The following is a 14,399-nucleotide window of genomic DNA, read 5'->3' as shown; positions in this document are numbered from 1 at the left end:
GCTATGTAATGGTTATACCCGTTAGGTATTCAAGCTATGTAAATGCTATAGCTGAAATCTATTGAAGCTATGGAGGAAAATGAAACCTTGGGGCAAATGAAATAGAAAGCTTAAAAAACAACCGTTTAAAGTCTAGATTTACTTGTGTAGGGCACAACTCGGCTATTAAGATGATGGCCGGGAGAATTGTATGCCAAGGTTCGCCAGATTAAACCCCAGAGTCGAAATCTTGGTAGGTGAAACCCTTCAGCCGAAGCGCTCACGAGTAGATAGAATTGCAAACGAAATCTTGGAGCGGTAGTCTAGACATGTGTTTGTACCTATGGAGATTCACATGCACTTTTATATATTTTTCATGGCATACAACTTGCATGTATCTACAAAGGGTACCACTGGGCTGCAAAGATGGTGGGCAGTGGAATTGCAAGCCAAAGACATCGAAATGAAACCCTAGAGTCAAAAGCTTGGGAGGTGAAACCCTTGAGCCGAAGCGGTCACAAGTATATATTATAGATTCTTGCGCTCCATTTTCACAAGACAAGTCACCAGGTAGGCTGTGGTGTTGACAAGAAATAGTGCCCTGCATGCCACAGTTATGGCAATTAACAGTATAGCCCGCTTTCCATGCCGATGATGGTGATGCTCATAATGACGATGTTGGCAAGTGGTGTTGAGAGGCATGCCACAGAGCAAAGGATTGAAAGCAAACGAAGACGCATTGAAGCGTGCTGCGAGGGTTGCAACAGAAAGCACGACAGATGCTTGCGGAATATGGACGCCAGGTGTCAACCTGAGAATGAAAAGAACGACGAAAATCTGTTTCAAAGGAAGGCCTATCGGCCTAATTAGTTTATTTGGGGTTTTAATTAGTTATTTACCAATTTTTTTTTTATAACAAAAACGGAGATGATCTTTCATTCACTGGGCAACCTGAAGCCATGAAATTGGTTACAAAAGGTTGGTGTATTTTCTGTTTGGTTTTTCAGCCAGCAGACCTTGCTTTCTACTTTAATCAGATTCTTCTTTTTACACTTAGGAAAGTGTGCTTTTGCTGCTAATTTCTCCAGATGGAAGATACATACAAATTGGTGAAGGAGACGGAAAAACATTTCACTTTAGGGTATTGGGTCCCAAAGGACTGTATTATCTTTGAGGAGGGAGCCAATGTCCGTTAGGGCTGCCTTATTTGTCTTGCTGTTTGCTTCATTGTTGTTTGATCTCAAGACATGAAAAAAATTCAGATTCATAGTTTTTGTCAAGCCTTTGATCCTTGAGATTATTCTTGCAAGTTGTAGATCCGTTGAGATGGAATTGTTTGCCATCGCTGGGATAATTACCTGGGAGTCTCTGAATACATTTGCTTCTTTGTAGCCCAACTTTTTGAGGAATTTGGATCCTTGGTAAAGTGCCATCGCTTTTGCTTGGATGCTTGTAGAGTGGCCTAATCCCTAGCCAAATTGGTGGACAACAGTTCCCCTTGGATTTAAAATGATACATTTGGCTCTCGCAATACCTGGATTCCCTTTAGCAGCTTCGTCAAAGAAGAGCGATGGTAGAGTTTGGTTGGACAGCTAGGATTGGAATTCTTGTTCATTTTTCTTAATTTGCCAGTTCTTGCGGGGAGGGGGAGAACTGGTTATTTTTGGGAATTTGAAGTTAAGAGCCAAACCAAGTTCTATGTCTTGTTGGCTTAAATTGGCATCATCCCCTTTGTCTTCCAGCCACTCTACAAGTTGTCCTTTTGCTGCATTGACCACCAACTTGAAATCCTGCTCTTTATTTCTAAAGATCCTTTGGTTCTTTTGTAGCCATACTTGCCAGTTGACAAATTTTGGCAAAGCGCTCCATGCAAATTTGATTGATTTATTTTTTGGAGGGTGACTGGGGTAATTGTTCGTCCAATTTGCAAATAGTTTAGGGATTGAAGAGGGGAAGTTGAACTTGTATTTCCATGAGGCTAGGAGCTCTTGCTAGACAGAGGAAACGAATCTGCAATCAATCATGATATGGAGGGCAGTTTCAGAATTTTCCTCGCATAAGGAGCATCTAGATGGCCCATGAAAGCCCTTTATTTGCAGCTTGTCTTCAGTCAATATTTTCTGGTGGCAAAGGAGTCAGTAGAAGTGGTTCACCTTTGGGATTGAAGGAGTTTTCCAGATACCATTCCAGGGAGCTGGATTAGGTGGCACATGAGGCTTCTTTAGGCATTTAACATAGCCCTGAGAAATGGAGTAACTTGAACGCTTAACGCCCCAGCCTCGCACATTGTGATTGTTTTTTAAAGTAGGAGCTAGCCCATGTAGGTGCGTGTATATAGCGCTGAGGTTTGGGCGGAGATGAATAGGAACAATGGGTTTCTTCCAACCGGCCCACGAGTTCTCCTCCCAAGTCGACAGATCCCACAACGTTATTAAATTTGATTCTGTCATCCAATGCTGTAGCTCAGGCTTGCGTAGGACTTTAGCCAACGGAGGGTTATTAAGGATGTTGTCGTTCCATATTTGAATGCATTTTCTGTTGCCTGGAACTCAAAAGGTGTGGTCGCGGATCAGAGAGCTGGTCTTGAATAGGAATTTACTGAATGGAGTATTGAATTTATTCTTGGGTTGGTCTAAACACCGCATTCTTGGTCCTCTGTAATATTTTTTCCATAATGTAATTTGGACCCAGCCAGGATTTGGAGCAATGATCCTCCAAATTACTTTGGCGCCCATGGCAATGTTTTGTGCTTTGATGTCTTTTAATTTCAAACCTCCCTCCTGGAATGCTCTGGAGACAGTCTCCCAATTTATTAGTGAAAATCTTTTCTCGTTTTGCTTCCCTCCCTTCCATAAAAATGTTTTGATTAACTCCTCCATCTTATTTATAATTCCTGCGGGTGCTAAAAGGATTGAGAAAGTGAAAAGAGGTAAACTGTTGAGGACGGATTTTATGAGAACCGCTTTCCCTGCTAAATTTAGCCAGGAGGACCCCCAAGCTTGAAATTTTTGTTTAAATTTATCTAACAGAGGCAGCCAGTCCTTGCCCAATGCCCTTGAGTGAAATATGGGCAAGCCCAAGTACTTGAACGATGACCATGAAATCGAGATTGCAAATCCCAAGCAGCGAGCAATATATCTTGCAGTAGAGACGGGAATGTTCCAGCTGTATATGTGACATTTGGAGTCATTTAGAGCGCTGCCTGAAATCTTACAGTATTCATCTAGGACTTCTTTGAACTTGGACGTTGAATGCATTGTTGCTGCCCCCAGTAAAATGGTGTCATCCGCAAAAAGCGCATGATTGATGTTTTTGGCCCCTCTAGCTATGCATAGTCTAGCTAGTTCATGATCCTGTTGTTTGCGTTGAAGATAGAAGCTGAGAACAGAGGCTTGAAGTACAAAAAGAAGAGGGGACAGGGGGCACCCCTGTCTCAGTCCTCTAGAGGCTTTGAAGAAGTCAGCTGCCCTTCCATTTACCACGGGGACAATCCATGGCTCCGATATGCAGGCTCTAACCCATTTGGTAAAGCTTGGGCCGAACCCTAATTTTTGCATAACATCAAACAAAACACTGTGTCTAACTCGGTCAAAAGCATTTGCAAGATCGAGTTTGATAACCATGCCTTTCTCTTTGCGGTGGAGATTGGAGTGGATCGCCTCTTGGACCAGCACAAAGTTGTCCACCAATTGCCTGCCTTGGATAAAACTGCCTTGATTATCGGGGATGATTTTGGGGAGGATCTTTTTTAGCCTATTGGCTATCACTTTAGTTATGACTTTATATCCAATATTACACAGAGAAATGGGGCGAAATTTGCTGAATGTATTTGCTCCCTTTTCTTTGGGGATGAGAGCGAGAAAGGTTGAGTTTGTACTGCCACCTATCTTTTGACAATATTGAGATTTTTGTATCATTTTAAACAGGTCTTTTTTTACAATCTGCCAACAAACCTGGAAGAACCGGGGCGTGAAACCATCAAGCCCTGGAGCTTTGTTCGGGTCCATTGAGAGCAGGGCTTCTTTAACTTCCTTTAGTGTGATTTTTTCTTCTAAAGACTTGTTCATTTTGGAGGAGATCATGGGAGGGACAACATCTAACCAGGCAGCGTTGACATTGGCACCAACATCTTCTTTGTACAGCTGCTCAAAGTGGGCTGTTGCTGCCTTTTTTATGCTGGTAAAATCCTTCAGTACTTGATTGGCTTCCTTTATCTCGTTGATGGAGTTGCGGCCTTTCCTGGCTTGGGCTTGCTTATGGAAGAATGAGGAATTTCTATCTCCAGATTTGAGCCAGAGGCTCCTAGATTTGAGCCTCCAGAATTCTTCCTCTGCCAAACAGGCTTTATGGAGACTTTGCTGAAGCTTGGCCTCCTTTTCTAAATCAGCCTTAGTAATTTCTGCTGTTTCAAAGCGCAGATGCTGGATTTCTAGCTCATTTTGGATTTTTTTCCTTTCCTCTGCCGGATTAGGCAGGGTTTTGGCCCAAGCTTTTAGCATGATTTTAACTCTTTTGAGTTTTTCCTCCCATACAAAAAACGACGATCCATTGATTGGCTTCTTCCAGCACTCTCTGATTTTTTCCATAAAGTCTTTTTCTTTGATCCATAGGGAGCTGAATTTGAAGGGTATAGGTCCCAAATCCTTAGTAGTCATTAGTTCAAGGCTGATGGGTTTATGGTCTGATATGCTGCTGTGGAGGATACGCGATCTGGCTTCTAGACCAAGGAGAAGAAAGGAGCTTTGCACTAGGAATTTGTCCAATCTTGCTGCTATATGCCTCGACCCAACCCTCTTGTTTGCCCATGTGTATTTGCCAATTGTTGGTTTGATATCTATCAGGTCCCAGTTTTGCATGAGGTCTTCCACTGTTTCTCTTGCCGGATCTCTGATTATACTGCCTCCTCTTTTTTCCGACGAAAGGAGGGTAAGGTTGAGGTCCCCGGCTATGATGACGTTTTCCAGATTTTCCTGCTCTGCCAGGCCTTTGATGGAGTCCCAGCATGTTTGCTTTTCACCTGCATTGTTAGGGGCATATACATTGACTAGACTAATAATTTCCTTAGTTTCTAGATGTTGCAGCTTTAAAAGAATCCAATGAGTATTTAGGGATTCAGAGATAAGGGAGAACTTATTTGAATTCCAGAGCGATCCAAGTCCTCCAGATGCTCCACGGGCGGAGGTTGCATGCGCTCCATCTTTTTTCCAAAACTTTCTGCTTGCTTGGAGGAAGGTTGTATCCTCCAGCTTTGTCTCCTGGATGAGAAGAATGTCCGGGGCTTCCAACCTTATTAGGCTATTCATTGCTTCTTCTTTAGCTTTGGAACCCATTCCCCTACAATTCCAGGAGACTATCTTCATCATTTACTTTTGTTGTGGTGAACTCCTTTGGAGCTCTGAGTATGATTCTTCTTCGTCTTCGGGGTTTTAGCTAGAAGTTTTTCTAGCGTTGGCTGGTTGCCCTGGAGCTTTTCCTTGTATGTTTCTTGCTCCCTTTTTTCTTTGGATGACATTCGACCTCTTGTAGACCTTCTGGGGGTGGACTGGGACTCTCCTATTTCCCCTTCTTCCTCTGAGTCCTCGGACTCTTGGGTTTCCTCCTCATCTTCCGATGCCTTCCCTTTAGATCTCTCTGGTTCGCTTTTAGATTTGGGCGGGGAGACTTCTTTCTCAACTTCGGTTTCCTGGGTGGTCATGGTTTTAGATCCCAGGATCTCAAATTTATTTCCTTGGCTCTCTAAGGGTGTGTGCTGAGCAGGGCCCGGTTGAGTGGCTCTGGGGTTAGTATTTGCAGTTTTCCTGTACGCCGTTTTGGATCTTTTAGCCTGATTCCATCCTTCTTCTTTCCCTTTTTCCTCTACCCCTTTGGATGGGCAATCTCTAGTGAAGTGTCCATATACTTGACACCTCCGACATTTGAACGGCAACTGCTCGTAGTCCAATTTTTGTACATGCATCCAGGGACCAACCATTATTTTGATGGCTTCTGGTAGTCCGACCTCCAGATCAACCTCCACGCAGATTCTGGGGCAGTCGCACTGGTCCTCGCTGTTGGCCTTGTCTATGAATTTCCCAAGGGTGTTTCCGATGTGCTTCAGAGAATCCCAGTTCCAGCGATGGACCGGGAGGTTGGGGAGCCTTACCCAAGCCGGGACTGCTGATGGCACGTCTACCGCCGGATCGAAATCCGGTGTCCATTTATTCAGATACAGCGCTTGAGGTCCCATGAAGTATGAGCCGTTTCTGAAGATTAGATCCTTATCATCTTTATCTAAGAACTCGAATAGGAAGTATCCTCTTCCGAGGAAGTAAGACATTACCTTATTCTTGATCAGGGGAGCCCAGTTTCTAGCTACCCAACTCTCTGTTGTTTTTGGGGAGGGCCAGAGTCCTGTAAATTGCCCGACCAGTGCACGATCTGCCAGCGACAAGGCTACTTGAATCGGCCCTTCAGGAGGTAGAGCGATCTAGGGAATGTCCTCCAGTCTTTTCACGAATTTGGCGTCTTCCACGGCTTTCTTCTTGGGCAGAGAAGCTAGCGAAGCTTTGAAAGCCTCGACGGCAAATGGAGGGGGAGGGGAGGAAGGCCCATGAGGGGGGTTCGGATCCTCCATGAAGCAGATCCAAACCTAGCCGATTGCGGCCAGGTACCAGGCGATTGTCTCAGAATCCGCAGCCTAGGGAAATAAAAACACTGCGGTCCAGCTCGCAGGAGGCGGAGGGACGCAGGATCGGGTCTGGCTGCAAGGAGTCGAGGGGAGCCGAGGCGGGCACGGGCTCAGGGGCCAAGATCCGTCGGATGCGGATCTCGTAGAGGCAAGGACGAGGCGCAGCGGCCAGTCGCGCAGCGCTCAGAGAGAGAAGAAAAAAAAATAAAAATAAATTTAGTTATTTACCATGTTATGAAGTATGGATTAAATGATAAAATCAAAATTCAAATCTCTTTTGCATTAAATTATTTAAAAGTTACTAACTTTTTAATTTATAAAATTTTAATTTGCCATAATTATGCTATGAAATATTAATTAAATTATGAAATTAAAATTCAAATTTTTTATTAAATTATTTAATTTTTTTTTTTAATAAATTTTAGTTTTTAGAGTTTGAAAATGATCTGCATTTGATATCTTGAATTTTAATAACATTATAATATAATTTTCACTTAAATTTTAAAGATTTATATAAATTAAATATTTTTAAATTATATATATATATACAACAATGAAAGTAGCGTATTTTTTAGTGTCCATAAAACCATCACTTATTATTGACCTAACCATGGATATCATTTTTTATGAAATTGAATTAATTGAACTAACACTTGGGCTAAATTCTCACAAATTATATATTAAAATATTATATATCAAATACAATTGACTCATATTTATATATTAAATATTTTAGTTTGTAAATATTGAACCCAAACAATTATAATATAGCTTATCTTATAAGGTATTTTCATAAATATATAAGTTTTATTATATACTAGATTAGATCTATTTTGATTTTAGATTTATGAGAAATTAAATTTGTTGAGATGCAAACATTTTTTTGAGTCACAAGAAATTGATCCCTTTTAATGTTTGATAGATTTTGAATAAATATAGATCTAGGTTGGTATTTTATATATATATATATATATATATATAGATAGTTAACGTTGAAATAATTTATTTTTAATTCATGTTTTCCATATCAAAATGTTAAAACATGTTTTTCATTTTTCTTCTTTATTATATGTGTATATTTAATTGTTTTTGTTATTAATGTTTTTGTTTTTTGTTGTTTGTTTTTTGTTTTGTTTAATCAAATACATATTAAACATTGAAAGAATTATAAATATTCATCCTACATTGAATTATAAAGTAATAAGAATTCTCTCAATCTTTCTATTTGTGTATGTCTCATGTTAAGTTCTTTATTTTATATATAATTTACATCATTTTTTTTGATATTAATAATTTTAAATTTTTATATATAAGCTCTATTAAAAATAAAATAAATTACACATGTCTCTAATTATATAAAGTGCCCCGGATGCGGGTGATTCGAATTGCAATTAGTGTGATGGGACTGGGGTGGGCGAAGCAGCGAAGCCACCCGCCAGACATGATCATCGGACAAAAGGCCATGTGGGAGGAGAAGCGCCTGCAGGTGGGTGTCATTAAGGGCAAAGGAATGTCTGAAACCAGCATTAATATGCCGTCCCGATTCGCATGCGATGTTGGATATCAGTCTTCGGCTCCCATGAATGCCATAGTTATGGCGGGAGAGTATCGAGGTAGTGGGAACTGTTTATTAGCCGGCCTCAGCCATGGCTATATGCTGTTGTGTTTCATGCTATTTTGGATGGTTACGGGTTCTGCAGGTGCTTGGGTTTCATGGGGGTCAAGCTCTGGTTCTTATCAGCGGCCCGCACCTGAGGTGGTGGGCTCACAAACGCAAACCAGCGCGCTCTCTGCGCGTGGTATTCCCTCTGCTGTTCGTGGCATTCCCTCCGCTGTTCGTGGTATTCCCTCTGCAATGCCGAGGCCTCGCCAGAGAATGCTCAGCCGCAGAGGCTCAGGACGGGGCAACCCTTCTCGCCCATCCTCGGGGTCTGTCGCCATGAGTCAGGATCCTCGACCTCGTTGTGGAAATGAGGGCATTCTGAGGCCCAGTCAATTCCTCGACCCAAGCTCTCCAGGCTCTTCGAATTCGCCCTCCTTTGGCTCTGCTATTTTTACTTTCAATTGCTCCCTTAATCGCCCTCGGATCACGGCTCATGTCTCTGTCCTCTTTCTAGAGGAAGCCCAAGATGAGGGCGATCCCAGTGCTCCAATGCCACTCACAGAGGATGAACAGGATGTGGGTGATCCCAATACTCCAAGGCCAACTGCCGATATGCAGCTCGGGATGGTTCCGCCGGCCAGCGCTGTCAATGTTAATCCTATGGCTCCTGCTCCTCCAGAAATGCATGATAATGCAGCGGCCCAAGCTCAGGACCTGAATGAAGGGGGTTGGTGCAGGATCGTGGAGGAGTCACCTGACGAGTAATCCAGTGTTGCAGTTGCTCAACCGGTTTTTGCGGCCCAGTTAAAAAGGTTTTTTGGCTCAATGTGTCAAATTCTGTCTCTGTCACTATGTCGAGATCAATTTCTAGTTTCTGTTGTGTCTGTATGTTGTTTGTGTTCTTCTGGATCCCCTGCGTGGGAAATCTCGTCCAATTTCTCAGTTTTGGACAATGTTTGGCTCAAATGGCCTTACTCTCAGGCTAGTTGGTTCACCATGCTCAACTGGTTGTAATTTTACTCTTTTACTGTGAATAATAGTTTAGACTTACTTAACAAATTATATAAAGTAAAAATATAAGTGTTTATATATATATATATATTTTAAAAAATTTAATATTAACATTGAAATACTTTAATTATAGTTGGTAGTAAAATATTTTTGTTTTAAACTATCATATATAAATTAAACATATAATGAATTACATATTAAGTAATATCAATAATATTATTTTTTGTCATTTCAATATTGAATAGTGAAAACATTATGTTATTCTTTATTAATTTTTTTTTTTGGTTTTGGTTTTTAAACCACTTTGGACTATTTTATATCTATTTAAAATTAAAGTAAAAATTAAAATATTAAAATAATAGTTAATATTATTATAAATTTTAATTTATTAAATTAAATTATTATTTTACTATTTTAAATATAGTGTTATGTGATGGCATTTCTCCCCTACTAAATTATAAAACCCTATGAAAATACAAATGTAATTGAATTTAATATGTATACCTATTAAATACAAGCCAAGTCATAAAATAAATTCATAAATACGTAGTTTATTAGTACAAGTGAATTGCCCACGTGAATTCAACTTGGGATCTTTTTATTTTTAAAGTTCATTTAATAACCATTCATTAATTACTTGGGGATTGTAAGGAGGCAACCTTGACCATTTCACCAATAGCAATTTTCTAATGTATTTGGGAATTAACAGTGGTTTTGGTTGTCGTTTACAATTGTTTATTTATTATATCAAAATATGATATAGAGAATTGTAATTTAATAATATAAAGACATTGTTATTATTTTAATTTGATCATATGTTGTAATATTTATATTTTATATAAATCAAGAAATTAATAAGTCATATGACTAGGATTCTAGGTATTGGAATTGAGATGGGTTGGGAAGTTTATATCATATTTGAGATGACTTTTCAAGTGGGTTATTTTTGCATCTAAATTTTCAAAGTATGACATGTTGCTATTGTTTGTGTTCTTAATGCTATTTGGTGTAGAGAAAATGTCATATTGTTTTTGTTTTTCTTTCAAAACTTAATTCTCAATGAAGGGTAATGGAGTTAAGGTATTGTTTTTGTCTTCTCTTGGTATGATCAAGGTAAGGAACCTAGTGGATTACTTTTTCAAGGATATCAAAGTTTGAGAAAACTTGATAGCCATTGGTTGTGAGAGTTTCGAGGTAGTAATTCTCATCTTGAATAATGGGGGGTGGTTGAATGGTAAATGACTATAGCCTCTTGAGCTTGACTATGGACTTGAGTTTTGCCTTGAGGTCCATGGCCTCCTCCCCCTTGACAATTGTGCATGCATTGTTGAGGCATGGTGCATAGAATGCAACACTAGTTACAAAGCTTGCAATTTATTATTATTATTATACATGTTTTAATTTGTAAGTTACATTATATATATACTATCTCGCGGAATTGGTAACATCTCGACTCTTGTACTCACATACACGGGGTTGATCCTTGACGGTTTCCATTATAACCTCTAGGTGCACTGGAATTGCCCCCAAGCACAACACCTGGTTAAATTGAGGTTTGAACCTGTGATTTGCACAGTGGCACGAATGCCTTACTAGTGTGTTTGCTGGCCAACAAGCCACACCCTTGAGAGCTTACATTTGATTATATATATATATATATAATTTATTTGAAGAGATACATAGCACATTAATTAGTTGGGAGAATTTTTTCATGTAATTGTAGGCACAATTGCATCTTGTCTTTTTTGTAATTAACTATTTCATAGACCATGGAACCACAAGGGTGAATTTAGACAATTCATAGCAAATTATGGGTAAATGGCAAATCCCTCAAGGGATAACCTCATAAAAAGTTCTTTGCTATTTATTGGGAATTCCATGAAGTTTATGTGCCACTTTATTAGCTTTTCACAACACGAGCAATCCCATTTTCTTTGCTTGATAGTGCCATAGGGAAACTTAGCTTAATGTTTTCCATGGGTCTAGTGTGGCCCTAGTTTCTGGTCCCAAGTTCTAGCACTCTTAGGAAGTTTCCCATAGGATTTTAGGGTTTGAACCAAGAAATTTTTGATTGGTTTATCTGACACCATGGCTTAGCTTATGACCTAGCTCTTAGTTTGCATGCAAAAGTCTTCTCTTTCTCAATTTATGTGTATACCTTTACTTGACATATGATTTTTCAACTCTCCCCATGGAGGTTTATGGTTGTGGATGTTGGAAAATAAGAAAGGCGGTAAAGATTTTATCGATCTTGATAATTACTTGTGATGTTTCTTATTATTACAATTCTTTATATCTCCTTTCTTTAGTTCATCAAGCAATTACCAAAAGCAACAATACATAAAACAATGAACACAATATGTAGGCACATGCCAAGGAAAAACCCCCATTGAGGGGAAAACCTAGTTAAAGTATTTCTTCATTTCAATAATATTCTTTGAGACTCTTGACCCTAGACCTTGACCAAATCTTCCCTTCGCACCAAGACAACGTCCAAAAGATTGACCTCTTCCCAGCAACTTGGACTATGTAGCAACTTGCAGCAACCAACAGCTTCCGGTAGCAGTCCAACTTCGAAGAATTCGTTCTCCCAATCCAGAGCACGAAATAGAGGACCACCACCAAAATTTCAATTTTTCTCCTCCTTAGACTCCCCCAAACTTGCATTCACTTCGGCTTCTCGGCAACAAACTTTCCCATTTATTCACTTCGCACTTCTGCGCAACAATAGGATTTTCGGACATCTGCCTAGTAGATGAGAAGATGAGAAGTGATGCTATAAATGAATTCGAAGTCCTTCCTTTTATAGGCTTCTTATGGGGTCGAATGGGTCCTTAGGTCAGCATAGTGTGGAGGTTACATAATTCGTATTTGACTCAATACTTAACCTTTTAACATGATTCAATAGCCCAAGAAGGGTCTCTTTAAATGTATAATAATTATATAGAATCAGAATAAATCCTAGAAGTCCTTAATGGGGACTTTGACCTAAAACATGGTGACCCAAGCATGAAAACATGCTTTAATAAGTCACAACAACAATAATAAAAATTATTTTCTTTATTCTTTTGACAAGTATATTACATAATGACTCAAGTACATTATTGAAGACTGAACATAGTTACTTTTTCCAACACTCTCTTTTAACTAGGGAGGTATTCATAATGTACATATACAATGGAAGATCTCAAACTATATGAACGATGAAGAACTTTAGGCACCGCAATACCATGGACAAGATTCTTAACCGAGGCAATTTATCCAACCAGTCACTCAATAGTTTAGGTGCCACAATGCCATGGGTTAGATTCTTGACCAAGGCAATCTATCCAGGTGGGATTAAGATGGACTCAAGTTTTCAGCTCCTCTAGGTACCATCAGGCTTATTTGCTAACCATCAACCCAAAAATCCAGGTGTGTATCCAAAACATAGCTCAATGATCAACACCATCTTTCCAACTTCTAAACATCAACACAATGTGCCAACCATATGTCCTCCGAGGGAATGCTTCACTAAAAAAGCCTCAACACCCCTTGATCCAACATATCAAGAATGACCAATCTCTCCTAATCAAACTGATTGGTAACCAACATGCTTTCCTTCAAGAGATTCACCTGTACAAACACAACCCCAATCAATAATATACTTTTGCATGTACATAACCAAATACAAAAATCCGGGGTCTTCCAAGCAATAGATGTTGCTTCTTAACTTTCCATAGTAGGACTATCAACTGAATCTTTGACAGAAGATTCCTCAATCATACATTTTTCTTCCTACTTCATATGAAATAACATATTCTTCAGTTAGATCCTGCTTTCCTTCTTTCTATAGCACTTCAAAATGCATTCTCTAATTTCCTTTTCCTGTTCATGGCCTTCACTCAGGCTTACGACTGTTAGTCCTGGTTTAGTGCATGATACATGAAGCAACATGCCATATCTAACACTCCCTCTCAACCAGGAAGCACCTCTTTATATATACTCCCTCTTAATCTTAGGGAGATCTCTTCCATTCATGCTTCCTCCGGGAGATCAAATTCTTCTTTTTCGACATAGGAGAATCTTTTTGTGGCTTCCAACCATTTCATTAGAGTTATCATCAACCCCATCATGCTTGTCACATCAAACATCTTCACCAAGTTGAAGATTGTGTGCCAGCACAACTTTCTTGTCTCATCGAGCATCTTCACCAAGTTGAATATTGTGTGCCTCACAACTTGCTTGTTACATTGAGCATCTTCACCAAGTTGAAGATTGTGTACCTGCATAACTTAGATAGAAAGTACAACCAAAACTATAGAAGCATGATGTTAGCCATATCAAAAACATGGAAGCATTTCAACTTTATTCATATCAAATACCCAGACTTAATTATAAACAAGAGACATATACTCTTCAACATCTTGCTAGGGACTTTGTCATACACCCTAGACTACTTCATAACAACACTCATTCCATCTAGGGTTTCAATATGTCTTCCAAAGGTATGACATACCTTACTACAACATATAGCAAACCCTAGAAACCATTCACACAAATATGGATCTACAAATCATCTAACAACCTTCCTGTTGGAGAGGCAAATCCCCTCTACGAATAGAGGCGATCCCTACTAGCCCAGAGTGGGTCTAGCAACAATCAGTCAATGCTACTATGCAAGTTCCTAATTGCAATTAAAAGGTAGGCAAAGAACACCTACTTGGATTCCAGCGCTGTTGTTTGATGAAGAGATGCCACCTTCGCTCCTTCGCTCTGGCTGGTCACAATCCTCTGCGATCTCCGCGAATAGATACCTGCACACACGAAGAGGAAACAAACACAAGCGTGAAATCTAATAAAAGCAACTATACATCAGTCAGAAAGGATGTAATTCACATTAACCATTGCATAGACAAATGAGAATGGAACAATAATAATAGTCATCTATTATTAATCAAGCAGAGAAGAGTACAACCAAATGTTCTGACGTCGGTATCCTTCTCAGGAGGGGCCAGTCAGCAAGTCTCTTAAGCATTCACCTTTGGAAATGATTCTCCCAAGACAAGAAACTCTCTCTCTCACACAAGCAACACAACACAACCTTCCCTAAGCAATCAAACACTTCCACACTTATCACACCAACTACCTATAGTAGCA

Source organism: Pinus tabuliformis, chromosome 1_2, assembly GCF_031772625.1.
Source record: "Pinus tabuliformis cultivar Carrire ecotype Pingquan chromosome 1_2, CPIR1, whole genome shotgun sequence".
Taxonomy (NCBI): Eukaryota; Viridiplantae; Streptophyta; class Pinopsida; order Pinales; family Pinaceae; genus Pinus; species Pinus tabuliformis.
The sequence above is the reverse complement of the archived record's forward strand: the minus strand, read 5'-3'. Positions refer to the sequence as shown.